This window comes from Protopterus annectens, chromosome 9.part0, assembly GCF_019279795.1.
Source record: "Protopterus annectens isolate FY-2018-M chromosome 9.part0, PAN1.0, whole genome shotgun sequence".
In the NCBI taxonomy this organism is placed as follows: domain Eukaryota; kingdom Metazoa; phylum Chordata; order Ceratodontiformes; family Protopteridae; genus Protopterus; species Protopterus annectens.
In genome coordinates, this window is record NC_056743.1 from 1,006,801,040 (window position 1) to 1,006,818,398 (window position 17,359).

The 17,359-nt window shown below is 39.7% G+C and overlaps 1 protein-coding gene across 1 annotated transcript in view; it reads left to right on the forward strand.

Moving 5' to 3' along the window:
- WNT10B (Wnt family member 10B) overlaps positions 1–17,359 on the forward strand; it is a 99,808-nt gene that overhangs the window by 77,673 nt on the left and 4,776 nt on the right. The window lies entirely within an intron of this gene.

The window sequence follows — 17,359 nt, forward strand, 5'->3', positions numbered from 1 at the left end:
CCATAGATAATCTTATACAAACAGGAGCAATTTATTACATATGTTAATTGAAAGTGAAAAACAAATATGTTTTCAGTGGACATTGATGTTTCAGATTTAGTTACTGTGTTTGTTGAGGTGGGGGTGGAGTGTGAGAATGAAAACAAAGACTACACTGCAGAAGCCAGAAGTATATGCAAGACTGTGGAGGTGATTGGCCAGCTTACATAATAAACTGATGGGCAGCAAAGGCAATTTAAAGGCAGTCTATGTCTCATTTGTAATTGTACATTTTGTTAGTAACAGGCTGTTACACTTAGAAAATAACTGAAAGGTAGGGTTACATGATAGATATCCAGACACTTTTACAGTTCATATCTTAAAACAGATAATTTACATCAGTGATATAAACAGTACGCATTTTTATTTACTCACTTACTTATTTTGTTTGTGTTTCATAACCAGTTAAGTATAGTAAACTTAATTATTTATTTTAAAACTCTGAATAGTTAGAACATATGAAAATCAAAAATGCAACAGCTTAAGAAAGTGTAGCAAAATGATTAGAAACAGGTGTACATAAGAGATACAAAAATGTAATCACTAGAAACCATACAAAAATAAAAAAATAAGTAACAAAAGTAAGGCAGATGAGCAAAGCTATAAACATTAGATATATGAAGCTTAATGTAATATTTCTCTGAAACTGGTCAACAAGCAAATAAATAAAAAATCAGTACAAAGCTGCTGGCAAATACGTAAGAGTGCCCCAAGTGTCCCTTGGAAGCAATGAGACTACAATTTCACCAAACAAGTATTTTGGAGTACTGGCCTGCTCTAGAGATAGATGTTATCAGTGGAGTTTAAAGAAGCCTATCCAACGAACAAAGTATTAAGCAGTGAATATGTTTGCCAAACGTGATCAGTGTAAAATTTTGCTGGTTTTCAATACTTGCTTCATAGATTTTCTGCATACTCACTATATGACTCTACTCCATGAACCAGTTAATAACGTAAGTTTGTATATGTACACCTTCTGCTGGAAAGGTAGTTTTGCAGACAAGATACAAAATTAACTTCTGGGCCAGAACTGTGCAGTCACAATTTGAATCATGATCTCATAAATGGCAAGAAAAAATCTGAATAATAAATTTTTATCTTAGAACATTTGCAAATGCAGGTCTTTTGAACTGCTCGCAGATTTATAACTCTGGCAATTATTTATAGTGGTCAGTTAAACTTTCAAGGAACTAATAATAATCTTTAAAAACATTCAACCTTTCATTAATCTTAAATGAATTTTCCAAAGTGTGTTTTTGTGTATTGTGTGTGTGTGTGTGTGTGTGTGTGTGTGTGTGTGTGTGTGTGTGTGTGTGTGTGTGTGTGTGTGTGTGTGTAGGCAGGTGTGTGTGACCTGCAGTTGGTGCCCTTATCAGGCACACATCCTTGTATGTTCCATAGTTTAAAACCATGTGACAGCTTCAACATTTTCTTGGCAATTTTTACAAGCAACTCCTGAAACTCGGCACCATACACAGAAGGTGGTGCTGATTGTTAATGGCATATTATAACGCTTATTTGGAGCCAAAGTCCACTGAAATCACTGAGATTTCATTAAGCATCATGTTTAATAGTTTTAATGACTACATACCAATTAAAGAAGTTAACAGTTTGATTAATGTATGTCTTTCTAAACCAAGCTATTATTTTGTCACTGTGGGGTCCTTCTAAGATATTAACCAGAGTGTTTTGTTGAAACCCCATTGGTCTGAATGGAGTACTGCCTACATAAGTTTCATAATTACATCAATAAATATCAGCAAGCTCTACCTTTCAAGGATGTGTGACAGCAGGCTGGTAGTGAGATTCAGGAGTTTTTCTTAAAAGTTATCCTGAAATGTCCACACAACTTTAATATGCAGTATATGCATTAATGTTTATCTAATGAGGATAGTTACTATTACATGCATGTGATAACTGTCTACACATTTCACTGAAAATTAATTTTAATCTTATGAATTTTAGTACTGTATAAAATCACCTTTCATAATAGAAATTAATTATTTCTATAATTTACAAGGAGATGTCTAAGGATGCCATGTTTAAAATGTTGCCCCAAAACAGTGAAACAACCCTTACAGACTGAGAAAAATATAAGGAAACTTTCACCTATGAAATTAAATGTAGAGTCACAAATTTTACAATTATTAATAATTGTTGTATCAAGCCTTCAGAATTATCTTCAAAGATGCTCTCCTCATGAACTATTATGTATTCTACAATAAGGTAATGTTCTCAATCAAAACCACCTTATGGGAAACCATTGCTCGTTGGTATTTCATAGTTTTTGAGGTTAGATCCCACAGATAAAATTCTGAAAACCTGTCTTGTTTCGCACCTATTTGGATTTACTGTGTTTGTTATGGACCTGCCTTTATCTAAGGTATCACTATAAAATGTCCTGCTATATGTCAGAGTTGTTTAGGCACTTGCTATCCAGACTTGATCAAGCTAGCCTGTCTCCTAAGCTTTCACAATTAGAAGTATCATGTGACCTGAATGTAAAGCCTTCGGAAAGGGGTAGACAGGCCCTGCTAATAAAAAGAGGAAGTCAGACAGTGCTACCTATCAGTGGTATGTCCAAAAGATATAGTTTGGAAAGGCAGAAATGGATTTGTACATCTACTGTTACACTGAGAATTTCATTCAATAATACTATATCGTGGCAAGATTTCATCTATGTAAATTCACCTCTGTGCATTTATTTAAAAGTATCTCTTCTAAATCTATAACGCTTAGGCTAAAATTGACTATTATGAACGCTGTCTGATCGAGTCATAAGTCACAAATAACTCCACTACAGATTACTGACTTTAACTCTATCATTATATCTTTCTACTTTGCCAGACAATTTATTTGCTTCCGTAATGCCAGAGTAGAGAAGAAAATTTGTAGTGCTTACCCATATTATCTGAGCAACTATAATGCGCTATCATAAGATCAGTTCAGATAACGTGATATCTAATACTTATAGATTCATACTTATATACTAGGCTAACAAACACCAGGGCCTTTATAAGCGTAGCCATGTAATCCAACCCATTTGTGTTCTATGTATCATGGGGCTTTACTAGGAAGGGGTATATTAGTTAGAAAGTTTCTAGAGGTTATGTGGGGAGGTATGTTAGTTTGGCCATTAATGTCTGCCTCTGTCTATCAGAGACAAGGGGTCCAGACCCTGGATGAGTTTCTGATTTCCCTTCCACTGGTCAAGGTTACTCTTAATAGGGTTGGGGACGGACTCAGCTTCACATGGATGGGGATCTTGTTCCAGAGATGGGGATCTTCTCAGACACACAAGCAAAATTTAAATCCTTGGATGTAGTGGTTCAGATACTGTTCATTTTGCAAATGTGCAAAAGGTCCATCAGAGCTGGATCTGAGGATACCTTTTATGCCAGGCATAGATTGCTCCTCAGTAACCTGTAGGAGACAGAGTATAGAGGCTTTGAGGTGATCCATATAGGACAATATGTTTATACCCTAGATTCTCTTGGTAAGGAACCTTTGTGGGTGTTCTAGCTGTTGCATATATTTAGTCATGTACATGCCAAAGAGGGCATTATACTAACTGAGGTCTAATAAGGGACAAATAATGTGGCACAATGACGTCTGTGGACATGGATGCCATGCCCTTACTTACAAGTTTGGCGACATTGACTGATTTTCTTACTTCCTTAGCTACATATTTGTCAAAGGGCAGATTACTGTCTACATATCTTCCAGTATCCCTGACTAATGGTTCAACTCTGAGGAGTGTCTTATCAATGGAGTAATTAGCCTGGGTGACGGTTTTCCCAAAACGCACTGCAATGCATTTCTTGGTATTGAGTTTTAGTCCATTACTTTGGCACCCATTCACTTGCCTGTGTTAGACACTCTGTTAAGATGTTAGAATGAACTAAAGTAAGCAGTGCAGGTCCTTCAACTCCAGGGATGAGTGCTGTCTGTTTTTATAAACATCACATTTTTGTATCCATCATGACTGATAACCTTGAGCAAGTGCTATATGGGCAAACACAATAATTTAATTATGAAGAGTATTAGTGTGAAGTGACGGGAGCTTCCTTTGCAGATCATCATAGAATGTGTCCCCTGTCATGGCCTTAGCCATTCATAGCAACAGGCAATGGTGCCATACATACTGAATTTGCAGTAATAGTAAGATGCAGTGCAGATTGTAACACTATTGTATTTCTGTAAAATAATTTAAAACATTTCTGATATACATGCTAATGACTCAACAGTGTTTTTTACTATATAGCTGGACCACCATATTATTTGACATAACATAGTTATGGTGATTAATTCCCTCACAGCCTATCTAGGCTTTACGTAAGATAAATACTTTCCTTTGAAAAAACACAAGATTAAAGATGGAATAGTAGGCTGAAACTCATCACAGGTGAGAGGTAAAACAAACGTCAGAGGTAGAGCATGGCCTGAACAAAGACATAGTAACAGAGTAGATGACAAAACCTTTTTCAGAAATTATATTTCACTCGGGATGAAGGAAACAATGTAAAAAGTACCTTCAGAAACATGTAATGTTCTGGAGAAGTCTCAAATGCAATACAAACCAATAATGATCACCTTCATCTCTTAGTGGTGACAGGGAAAGTAAAAACAAACAGTAATGGTACCGGGAAAGTGACTTGAGTCCAACATGGAACAGAGATTTTCCTAGACCGACTGTAAGCCTTTCTTCTCTGTTGTGAATTAGCATTTTTAATTTGGGTGGAAAAATAGGAAGAATGGCAAGCATTCTACGTGGGATTCAGAAACCCCACCCCAAGGGGGAATTAAGTAACAGGGAAATGGTGAAGAAGACGCTTCAGATATTAGAGAAGGTGACAGAGGCAACAAATGGGCTCCAGTGATCATTGCACAGACAGCAGGAGGTTTTATCCTCTCTAAAATAGATGACTGATCACCTACAACTCACAGTTAAAAAGCAGGACAAATACTAAAGCAGTGACAGACAAGAGAATTGTGGAACTTGAAAATGAATGGACTACAGAGCTTGCAGAGGAGACATCCAGCTAAAAGGATATCAGAGATAGTGAAGGAGTCTGAGCTTCATATTCTCCATTCCAAATGAGTACCTGCTATTAATATTCCTACTTTCATCATTTGGGAGATTGATTAAATCTGTAGGAATGGTTGGAGATAGCAGAATTATTGCTGACCCAGACAGGTCATTGGTAAGCTCCATTCTTATTCTTCCAAAGAAGCTGCTGAGTAATATGCATGTGGTGATTGCCATTAATCTTCAGGAAATGTGCCAAGAATTTGCTAAACAGCTTTACCTTAAATATTCTGCTATGTTCTCTAGGTGGTCTTCCCCACATCCCTGGTGGTAGTGGTAAGACGTTAGAGGAAGAAATGCGATTTGCTTTTGGCAGCCAAAGAACTCCTTGGGGTAATGAAGGCCATAAGACTTCCTGAAGGTAAAGGGTCAGAGGTGAACCATACTGGTCAGCAGCAGAAAGGAAAGAAGGAAGGAAGGAAAATACATGGAGTGGAACAGAGATTGTCACTGGAGACAATCTATGCAGGAACCCAAAGAGGACAGTGGAGCAATCTGAAACAAATACTAGAGAGGATGAAGGTTCAGGTTCTGCAGAGCTTGGTGATCAGTGGATAGCTGAAGCTATTTGAGGGAATATGCATCAATCCAAGAGATCCATCATGCTGCACTCTTGTCATGGCAACAATGCAACTCAGACACTACTTAGATCCAGGCATAGAAACAGAGAGGAATGATCTCCCATATACCTGGTGGATGTGGTGAGTGCTGGATTAAGTGAAAAAGACAAATGCAGTCAGAAATGCAAAGGATTCTTCTAGCAGTTGCAGGTCCCATAAAGAATGAGGAACTCTAAGGGGGATAGCCCATGAAAGTTCTGGAGAGGGTGATTGATAAATGAATATGCAGAGTAGTAGAATGTAAGATGGGAGATGAGCAGTTCAGACTCAGATCAAGATGTAGCACAACTGACCCGATGTTTGCAGTTAGACAGTTCAGAAGAAGCTAGAGAAAAGGAAATTCCAGCACTAGAGAAAGCATATGACAAGGTCCCAAGAAAGCTGATCTGGGCAGTATTGTGGTGGTTCAAAGTCCAAGAAACACTGGTAGAATTAATGCAGGCTATGCCAAGGACCCAATGAGTCAAGTACGAACTGTGATCAGCCTCACAGAGTAGTTCCCAGTGGGAGTGGGTGTACAACCAGGGTTTAGCTCTGATCCCCTGCTGTTCATACTAGTGATGGACTACATTAGCAAACAGGTTGGAGGGGACAGATCAACAAAGTTGATGTATGCAGATGATGTGGCATTATAGGCAGATCTGAGCCAGAACTCCAGCAAGGTATAGAGCAAAGGAATGCTAAACTGAAGGCACATTGGATGAAACTAAGCACAGATAAGATGGAGGTAATGGCAGTAAATTGGGGAAATCAGAAGAAGCTGACAATTAAGATAGAAGGGAAGATAGTAGAACAGGTAAACAGCTTCAAGTATCCGGGAGTGGTGGTTGAGGAGAAGGGAAGTCTGAATGAAGAGGTCAAAGCTAGAATCAGAGGGGCTGCAGCGAAGTGGCATAGATTATCAGGTGTAGTATATGACAGAAGAATGCCAAAGAAACTGAAAAGTAAGGTGCACAAGACAGTGGTGCAACCAGTACTACTGTATGGTACAGAAACCTGGGCAGTAAAGGCAGAACAGTTGAAGAAGCTAGAGGTGATGGGAATGAAGTGCCTGAGAAAGGTGGTAGGATGCACACTGTGGGACAGTCAAAGAAATGAGGACATAAGAGCAGAAGCCAAAGTAGCTCCAATTGCAGAAAAGATCAGATTACAGTGGTTTGGACATGTGTAGAAAAGCAGAAGACAATCTGGTGAAGAAGACTTCGGACAGACAGGAAGAAGGTAAGAGGAAATGAGAACATCCAGAAAAGAGGTGGATGGATTGTGTGAAAGAAGATCTGCAACATTCAAGCATGAGTGTTGAAGAAGGCAGGAGTGTGGCATTGAATCGAGACAGATGGCAACAGTTAACATGATTCCCAGACCCCATGTAGAAAATGGGAAAAAAAGGGGGGCTGATGATGATGATGACTGAAAACTAGGAAAATTATGATAGCCATTCACCAGATTAAGGAAAAATAGTCATAACATTGCATACTTCTGACCAATGTTTTCAAAATTAGGTCCTAACAGAAATGCAGAAAATATAAATTTTTGACCAATGTTTTTAAAATGGAAGAGTTCTACACCAAAGGGGAACTTCATAATCATTGTGTGCAGAACTACATTTAAAGACAGAATTGTGTTCTGTAATGCAACTGTCCCTGATTTTCAGAGATGTCCCTGATTATGACTCAAATTTTAGCTCTGTCCCACTTAATCCCTCCTAAAATGGCGACTTTTGGAGGAAAGTGGATGAATTTCACTTAATGAATAATGACAATAATTAAGAGCTGTAGACTTCTTTTACTTCAGAAAATGTACATTGATTCTATAAATGTCTCGAGTTAACAGCACTAATATTTTAAAAGTGTCCCTGACTGTTCCTGTTTTTTTTCTCGCTTTGTCCTTGATCCTGTTGACATTTGTCCGTGATTGGTTGAGAGCTATGATGGGTTCCCAAGATGGTGTACTGAAAAGATTGTCCAAAGAATATGAAGAAACTGTAGACTTAATGTCCATTTATTTAAAATCCTAACAAAACATAGTGCCATATACGTGCTTACTTAATTCTCCAGTCCTATTTCAAGAAGGAAGGATTGCACTGGGGAGATGAACGTTCTCAAGTGTCATTAAGGGGAGATTAGGCAACTGCAGTGGGAGGACTGGAGGTTGCAGGCACAATGATTAATCATTTATTTCATTTTAGGATACTAAAACGCAGAATACATTTTCTTTATTTCAAATACTTTCCACTGGGTAATTGTACATCTTGGTGACAGTAGTGGGAGTGTTTACAATGGGAATATCAGACCATACACAGCTGGTAATAAGGAAGAGCTTAGCTAGAGATGCATATCAATAATTTATTTTAGTTCTGGAAAGCCACGTATGTAGTTTGTAAAATTTATGACACTGGTGAAATGAGCACTCTCAGTGTCTTTGCTAACTAAGCTCATTTACAGTGGGAGACTCGGCAGCACAGTGTCACTGTAAATTGAGCTGGGCTTTGGGGTGCACAGTGCAGTATATAAATACATACACACACACCCACACACACAGACAGACATATATATATATATATATATATACACACAGGCATACATTTTGTGTATCTTTAATTATAGAAATAGTGCTCACTTTCAGGTAGCAACAGAAGAGGTCCATATTCTGACACTGGTAGAAAAGTGGAACCCCCCCCCAGTTCACTGTTTAAGGTTTTGTGCATGTGTGTGTGTGTGTGTGCGTGTGCACGCACTTGCGTGTGTGCGCGCACGCACGCGCGCATGTGTGTGTGTGTGTGTGTGTGTGTGTGTGTGTGTGTGTGAGTGTGCCTGTGTATTCAGTAAATACACAGAGGCTAGACAGGAAGGTTTACTGAAGACAGTAGCAGCTACTGCTTCTTGCTAGGCGTATAAGACAAATTAGATAATACTGCGTATTTACAAACCTTTGCATTTAAAATCCATCACTCACACTGCATTAACAAGCTGCATTAGAACTCCTCTGCTGACTAATCTTTACTTCTAATTCCAGTATTTAACATAAAAGTGATTTTTTTTCGTCATAACATGATGAAAGATTCTTCTCTTGTTCACCCAAGTATTATTCTGACTTAGTATTACTGACTAACTAGTCAATGATAAGGAATGGATTTACAGAAAGAGAAGTTGCCTGGGATAAAATCTATAATCCATAAATCGTAGGTTCTAAATATTACATCTAGACACATACACAAAATTCTTCTGCCAAATATATGCCAGAATAGTAACAGTCTGCAGCATAAATAAAATACAGAGTTGCTTGCTTTAAAGCAGTCAAAAGAGAGGAAAGAATGAAGAAGGTAGCAGACATACCAAGGAGGTAGAATACTCCTGATGACATTTCTTTAATGAGTATTAAAGTGAAGAGTTAAATAGAATAAATATGAAAACTAAGATTAAGTTATGAGGGGATACATGTAGAAGTATCTGTGGCTGAGGTAGTCTGAGAAGCAATAACAATTGGCAATGTCAACCCAAGTGGTCAGAACGTCAGGTAGGGAAAACATAACACCGTGTACTAACATCCTATCCATTCATTAACTGTAAGGTGGGTATGCTTCCCCAATTCTATCAGCGACTACAATACCATCTTTGTACTTCTTTGTCAAAAATCACTCCCACACTTGGATTCCTCTTGGCATAAGTGCAGATTAAGAAAAAAAATGAAACACAGTTCTATTAATCATGCATGCTAGATATAAAGTGGCAATACTTGCACATCCTCCATTCCCAAAATTCTGAACTAATTAATACAGGGTGTGATGTCAGTGCACTGGCCCAGCAATCAAGCAGCCTCAATCCTCACCACTAACACCAGTGAAGGGCATCCATATAGGGGAAAGGATAATAATTACACACAGAAAAGTACAATTTCCCTTAAGAGCACACAGAAATATCAGTCAGTCTGTGTCTGGTTTCTCCCTTTCTCTCCATGTCCCTAATAAGACTCCCCACTGGCACAGCTATAGGGTCCAGATCCCAGCCTAATGGGCAGGCTAAAACCTCCAGCATCCTCTCTGTCCAACCAGTGCTTCATGTCCCTGCCCAAGTAGCTGACACACACACACTTTGAGATAAGAGTTATATGCAACTATACAGACACTCCTGGGGAAGGCTGGCACAGGTTCTGCAGCTGTGCCCCTTTTCTTCTGAGTCTAAAAGGTAGTACCAGCTGCCACCACCCACTAATATCATCTACTCAAAGGCCCTACTGAAAGGGTGTCCAATTATTACTGTGCAATATTTTTATCCAAATGGTAAGTGTGACTGAACAGCCAAGGCTTATTAGAGTGACTTGGTACAGTATCATTATAGACATGCAATGTACTCTAGAGCTTTAATTAACTTTACATAAAACAGCCACAGTTGAAAGGTTTAAAAATATTTAATAATAAATAATGAAAACACAAGACAATACTTCTTACTACACAGTGCTAGTCAAGAGTTCAGAGATCACAGAGAAATACTTAAAATAATATGTAGAAAAGTTCTGACATCACAGAAAACAAACTAGTCTAATCTTCCTATTTCCTAGCTATATCTAAGAGAAAACACAGTTCTAAATAACCTACATCTAGAAACAGGCAGTGCTGGCGAAGGTGGATGTTCTCAAGACAAATGCTCATAGCTCTCTGATTCTCTCTCTCTTTAAATTGATAACACATAGCTGCTTCACATGACATCATTCTTCACACTTCTCTGGTGTTCCCAGGCTAGCAAAAACTACATTTACATTCTTTATACCTGGTCAGAAGCCAGAGCAATAAAGGACATTTATACATGCAAATTCTAGCCATTAACTGTGGCCTTAAAATAATCGGCAGGATGCCTTCCTCTAGACATATTGGCTCCAAATTTTGACATCAAAGACAGTCATAAAATGCTTGACTTAGATTTCTTACAGCAGAGTGCACTGTTGTTACATTTTTGCAGTTCAATATCCAATGCAGTCTTTTCACATTTAAAAGAACAAGCCTGTGGCTTACATTAATATTTACAAATGACAGAATTATCTACAAAATTTTATCTGGCTAGGCTGGCAGCCTTCACCTTTCTTCACACAGGGTCTCTCACCACTTGGTGTGTGGGACACTACAATATCTAGGCACAAAAAGATGCAATATAGGATGGGGACATGAGCCCCTCTCAGAGTGTAAACGTGTCAGAGTAGTTTCCCAAGGCTGTCCCCGTGGGTCTTGAACTCATTACAGAGCAGTTGTGGTGATCTCACCATTCCATACCTCTCAACCTTTACAGATTTTTGCAGAATGTCCAGATTTTGGCCTCATATCTTTGGTCCATTTTTCATAAAATTGTGGTTTTCTGGCAAAATCATTAAGGACTGAAGTTAGAAAATAAACACAGACATTTGAGTTTCAGACTTCCCATCTTGCAGAAAATTCATGCTAATGCAAAACCTGTTATTCTATCACCTTTCTAAGTTTTTAAGAGCAATATTTAGAAATTGTTCCTATTTTTGGGCCTTTGTTCCACTTTTGTTTATGGCTTTGTCCAGATTTCTTGATCAAAGAGGTTGAGAGGTATGTTATCAGTACACAGACAATACAGACTTACTGTGATGCAAACCATTCAACAGCTCAAAGGAAACTTCAGCCTGCAAAAATGCTGCTTGACTCCTGTTTTATTTTAAATGGAAAAAGGTAATGAATATCTATTTGCTATCAACTCTTATAAAAAAGGTTCACTCTATGACCTATTACTTAAAACAATTGTGAAAACATTTTATACATTTAACAACTAAATGCAAATTGATACCAGACCTAACTCATTCTCTTGATGAACAACAACAACAAAAATTAACAATAAAAAATGCAATTGACTTCTAGGTACTCCTTACAGGGTATGTTCTTCTTCACCTTCTACTGTAGACCTAATCTAGTAATGTTTCTCCTGTTCCCAATATATTCTTTGATTGCATTTTTATATAACTGTTTCAACTGAATTATTAACAAAGATGAAATATATTTACTATAAAACAACAAAATTAATATGTAATATATCACCAACGATTCACCACTGCAACCTAACCAAGTCCTGAAATTGGACAACTTTCAAGCCGACTTGTATTGCTTAAATGATACCATTAATATCCTGCAACTGAAGCTTTCCTCACCAGCTTATCACTTCTTACAATTATATACTCTTCCTGGACTTCTAAGATCAGGAAGGCATGAGAACCACACCTACAGACTCAAAAAGCATGTTTATTTAATCATGGTTTGGTGTTTCTTACATTTTAACACCACTCTGGGACTATTTACAGGCTTTAAAATATTTGTATACGTAATTTCTGAGTCTGACCACATGGGGTCTGGCATCTTGAAGTAATTCTGATTGTTTAGTCTGCCTCTAGATATCCCATAATTCAAAGCTTATCTGTAAAAAAATTACATCACACAGGCCTCTTTCTTCCTAAACCTCCTGTCCCTGCACCGATTTTACATGCATACACTGCTGTCATTCAGTCGGTTTTAAGTAACATTTCATGCCATTCAATGACTACTTAAAATACAAGCAGTACAAATACCACAGAACAGACTTTCAAAGTGCTTTTTACTGCTGCTTCCTTTTAGAATAGCTAAACTGCAGTCTTTTGTGATGCCTGAATTTATACTACTTTGACTCATCTCCCATCCCCTTCACACCTAAATTCCCTAGCTGTCAAAGTGCTAAGGGTTATTTGAGCTGTTACATACTGTGACTGACAGCTCACAGCAGGAAACTTGACTCATGTACTGTTTCCTTGTTCTAGCCTTTACTTTTTGTATGGCTAGGGGAAGGACCAGGGAGTTGTGACATTACAGCATGGGTGTGTTTTTAGGACGGTAGCAGTGATGACAGTTTGGGGAGGAAAATAGCCAGAAAACTACCTGTATCCAGTGGCCTTGATGACATCAGCGAATTAGAGACTTTTCCAGGGTGGGACAAAAGTTTTTTAAAAGTGAAACCAACACAGTACAGTAAGGTACTGTTGTAGTGGAGAGAAACAATTTAAAATATTTTAAATGCTGTATTGCTGTTTATTTATAGCAGGGACAGTAAATGGGGAGAAAAAAGACAGAGAAGTTGAGCATTTAATAATAGAATCCCATTGTTGACCTTTACAAAAGTAGTACCAGTTGCAATGCAAATTCCTTGTCGCAGAACTCACTGGTCCTTTCTTATAATATGTTGTCTCCCAGTGTTAGTCACTATCAGCTGACTAATTTTCTGAAAACTTTTACTTTCTTACTTGACAGAGCTAATAAAGTGTAAATAAAATACAAGCATGATAAAAAACACAAAAAAGGAAAAGTAGGATTATTACAACTCAATAGATAACTTAAATAAAATGATGATGTAATCTTAATCAGCATAATGCAGTATAAAGTTAACTGTAAATGCCAAACAATATTATGTATACAGAAGAAATTACTCTTCATATAGAAGTAAAATGTGTGACCAAGCACCTGGTCTAAAGGCTATTAACACTATGTGAATCGTGTTTATAACTGGCTATTTTATCTGCTGTAATGAAAGTGTGACTGTTAAGTATTTTGCTGTGTCTACTCTGTGTAGTGAAACTTGTCAAGCATGGAAAATAACTCTCACTTTAATATCTTAAACAAAGTTGTAAGCATGCTACCTAGGCTTATTGTTTACTGTTCAGCTTTTCTCCCTGGGCCTCCCTGAAAAATGGGCCTCAACAAAGTGGACATTCCTGATAATCACGTATAAATAGATTATAAGTAAATGACAGAAGTTTTTTTAAGCTATCTCAGACAAACAAACAAAAAACTAATGATGGCTACAATAAATAGGGCAGGATACAACAAAAATGTTGGATACCGCACTTTTTTTCTTAGCCAGCACAATATGGTATTAGACTAGCTTTATGATAAGATAGAATATTTCCTCTTCAGTTCACAATGTCTGGGTTGAAATTGACAATGGGGTTGTTTTGAAAGGAAAATCTTTGAGAAATAGTTCCTCACTAAGCAAAGCACATATTGTAATATATTACCTTTATCACCTGGCTTTCAAAACAGCTAATAATAAATAAGAAATGGTCAGTGTTTCACCCTATAAAAACACATAGCTAGGAGTGTTTCCTTAGAACTTCAATTAAAGTACTTATTGCACACTTTTGTTCTGGCTGAATACTAGAGATAAAAAGAAGTTATGTACATACCATAACGTTCCATGTGAGTTGTTCATCTCGCCTTCATTCTTTACTGATGGGTTCAGAGCCAATCCCTGGGCTCCGAGTCGGCACCTATTGCAAAGCTCGAGGATTTCTAGCAGCTCGAGGCCAAGTTCCTATCCCATGATGCACCCTGAGTTACCTCAGATCTTGTTTGCTGTGTAAAATAATACCATATGTCATTCTATAACTCCATAAGAGAGAGAGTATAGAAGGGTTGAGTGACCAGGAAGGATCCAGCATCTTGGTCTTCTGAAAGCCCTGGAGGGGGTAGGAGGGAGGGACGTAAGAATGAAAGTGAGATGAACAACTCACATGGAATGTTATGGTGAGTACATAACTTCTTTATGTGAAGTTGTTCTATCTCACCATTCATTCTTTACTGATGGGTAGCATCCCAAGCACCATCAACCTCAGGTGGCTCACGGAAGTATATTTCTCAGGACCGTGGATCCAAAGTAGGCCCTGTCAACTTTGTAATGAGTGATAAAGGTATGAGGTTTTGACCAAGTGGCTGCTGCGCAAATGTTATCAATAGGAAGTCTGGCAGAAAAAGCAGATGATGTAGAAACTGCTCTGGATGAGTGAACTTTAATTTTATGCTGTAAGGGCATATTGGCAGCTGAATAAGCAAAGGTGATACAATCAGATAACCATTTAGACAGAGTTGTTTTAGCCACTGGTATACCCTTCCTGGAATCTGAGAATGAAACAAAAAGCTGGTCTGATTTCCTGAAATCTTTTGTTCTATCCAAATAAAATCTGTTCTGCTTCGATAAAGACAATATGCTGTGATGGCAACAAGGCAGATTTTTCTGAGTATATTGTAATGCCCAGCTGATTGCAGAGTGGCAGAGTGGACTCCCTAGCCTGAATGAGATGATGTCTGGTGGTGGTGGTAAGGAGCCAATCGTCTAGGTATGGCAACACCTGGAATCCTAAAAGTCTCAGGTGAGCCGTGACCACTGCCATGCATTTGGTGAACACTCTGGGGGCTGTAGTGAGACCAAAGGGCAGGGCTCGAAACTGGTAATGATTGGCTCCCAGCCGGAAGCGCAGATGATCCCTGGATGGCCTAGCCATTTTTATGTGGTAGTACAAATTCTGGAGATCTATCAAGCACATCCAATTGTCTTTCCCTAAGAAGGGAAGTATTGACTGAAGCGTGGCCATCCAAAACTTCTCTTTCTTTACAGATTTGTTTAGTCTGCTGAAGTCCAATATAGGTCTCCAGTCCCCTGTCTTCTCTGGAACTAAAAAGAATCTTGAGTAAGTTCTGGATCCTGTGTGGTCTATTGGGACTGGTTGGATGACTCTTTTTCTTAGCAACATCTGGACCTCTACTGTTGCTTGTTCCCTGTAACTGGGTGGAACGTCCGGGATTTTCCTTGTCGGTGGAGGGGGTGTGGCGAATGGAATGAAGTATCCTCTGGAAATGATACTTTGTACCCAGTTATTGTTTGTTATTTTGAGCCAGGCATCTGGGTACAAAGATAAGTGACCCCCAACTGCCTCCAGAGCAGGACAGTCAGGCCTCCTTTCAGGAGCACTGGTAGGGCTTCCCAAAGAAATTATCACTGTCACCCTGGTGTTGCAGACCCTCTCTGCCGCGAGGGCGGCATCTTCCATTATTGCCCCCTCCTCTGCCCCTGGAGGGGGGTTCAACATGTGTGTCCTGAAAGGCTCCTTGGGCTTTTTGGAACCACATTTTCCCTCCCCTTTGATCCTTGGTGTAGGGTCTGGTAGGAGCGGAAAAATGTGCCTGGCGGCAGACAGAGTCTTTCAGTCCTGCTCACACCTGGTTAAGGTTTCCTTGACTTTAGGTCCGAAAAGGGATGAGCCATCAAAGGGGGGTATTCACGAAGGATGACTTGAAGGGCTCCATGAAGGAACACAAGCGCATCCAGGAGTTTCTTCTAAGAGCAACTCCTGTACTCGCTGCCCTACTTGTTCCATCAGCTGCATATGAAATGAGGCGCATGGATGAGTTCACTATAGAATTGAGGGTAGCAAGCTGGGTGGCAACTTTATCTGTAGCTCCTGCAGCTACTGTAAGAGTATCTCCTAGCTCTTTAAGTAGATCTCTTTGTAGTCTGGTAAAATGGGTTAAATAGTTAAATGAACGAAGAGCAAAAGTCGCTGAACTAAACATGTGCTTCCTATATCTATCCATGACCCTGGGGACTTTGTTAGGAGGATGAATAGACAAGGAGGTTTCAGACATTTCCTTTTTGGTGGCTGCTGCCACCACCATGGTATCGACTGGCACACCTTTTGTCAAGAAGGATTTATCTGGGGGGGCAGATATGAACTTATTAGGCCTCCTAGGGACAGGCTCCATAGTATCCGGAGACTCCCACGCCTATCGTGAGACCAGCTGCATAAGCTCATCAAAGGGTGGAGACACCCAAGAGGTGGAGGGCTGAGACCCAAAAGCCTTCAGGAGGACCGAGTCATCCTCAGTAGGGTTGGTAGACTGCCAGTCACCCCTCTGCCTAAGGATTTCCAGTATCTCAGCAAGTGAGATATCCTCAGAGGGGGACCATTCTGATTCATCCAAGTCAGTGTAAGATGTTAATGACTCCTGAGGGGAGTCCAAATGTTTCCTCTTACATACTCTCTTTCTGGGAACCTCATCAGTGGGAGCTTCTGGGGAGGTCTTGGAAGAGCATGGGCCACTCAGTGGGGGTTTCTGAGGCTCTGCGTCTCTGCGCTTAGCAAGGATCTGTGAGGCAGAAGCAGACACAGGCGCTTTAGGGGATGAAGAAGCTGGTCCAGAAGTTGAGGATGTCTTGGGAGACATAACTCCCCTCATAGCTTTGAAGGCACCTCTGCTCCAATGCAAAGGGACCAATGGATCCAAAGAAACCATCGATACCCCCAGCACTGGGACAGTGGGCTCCAAGCCCGAGGTAGGAGTCAAGCTCATCTGAGCCGAAGCCCCAAGAGGCAAAGTCAGAACCAACAAGTCAGTTCGACTATCCTCCTCAGACCCGACCAGAGAGTGTCAGCTCCTAGCATCCTCGATCGGTGCCGAGGATGTCAGAGTGAACAGAGTTGAAGGCACTGGAGCAGGCATCAGCTCCAAAGGCTCCACAATCAGCAGGTCTGACTCCTCCAGCTCCGAAGGACCGGTATGGCTCGGAGGAGGAAGAAATATAGCTGGCATAAGGGTCCGGCTCCGAAGCCACCTGGGTTGGAGCCGATAATTTGACAAAGGCCAATGCCTGTAAAAGCTTCTGCACCACCCGATCCACATCCAAATCAAATAGGCTTACAGAAAATCGAGATGATCAGACTGATGGTACCGACTGGAGTACAGGCGATTTAGGAGTTTCGGGTATGGTTCCAAGACCAGGGACCTGCTCTGAAAAGAAAAGACAGT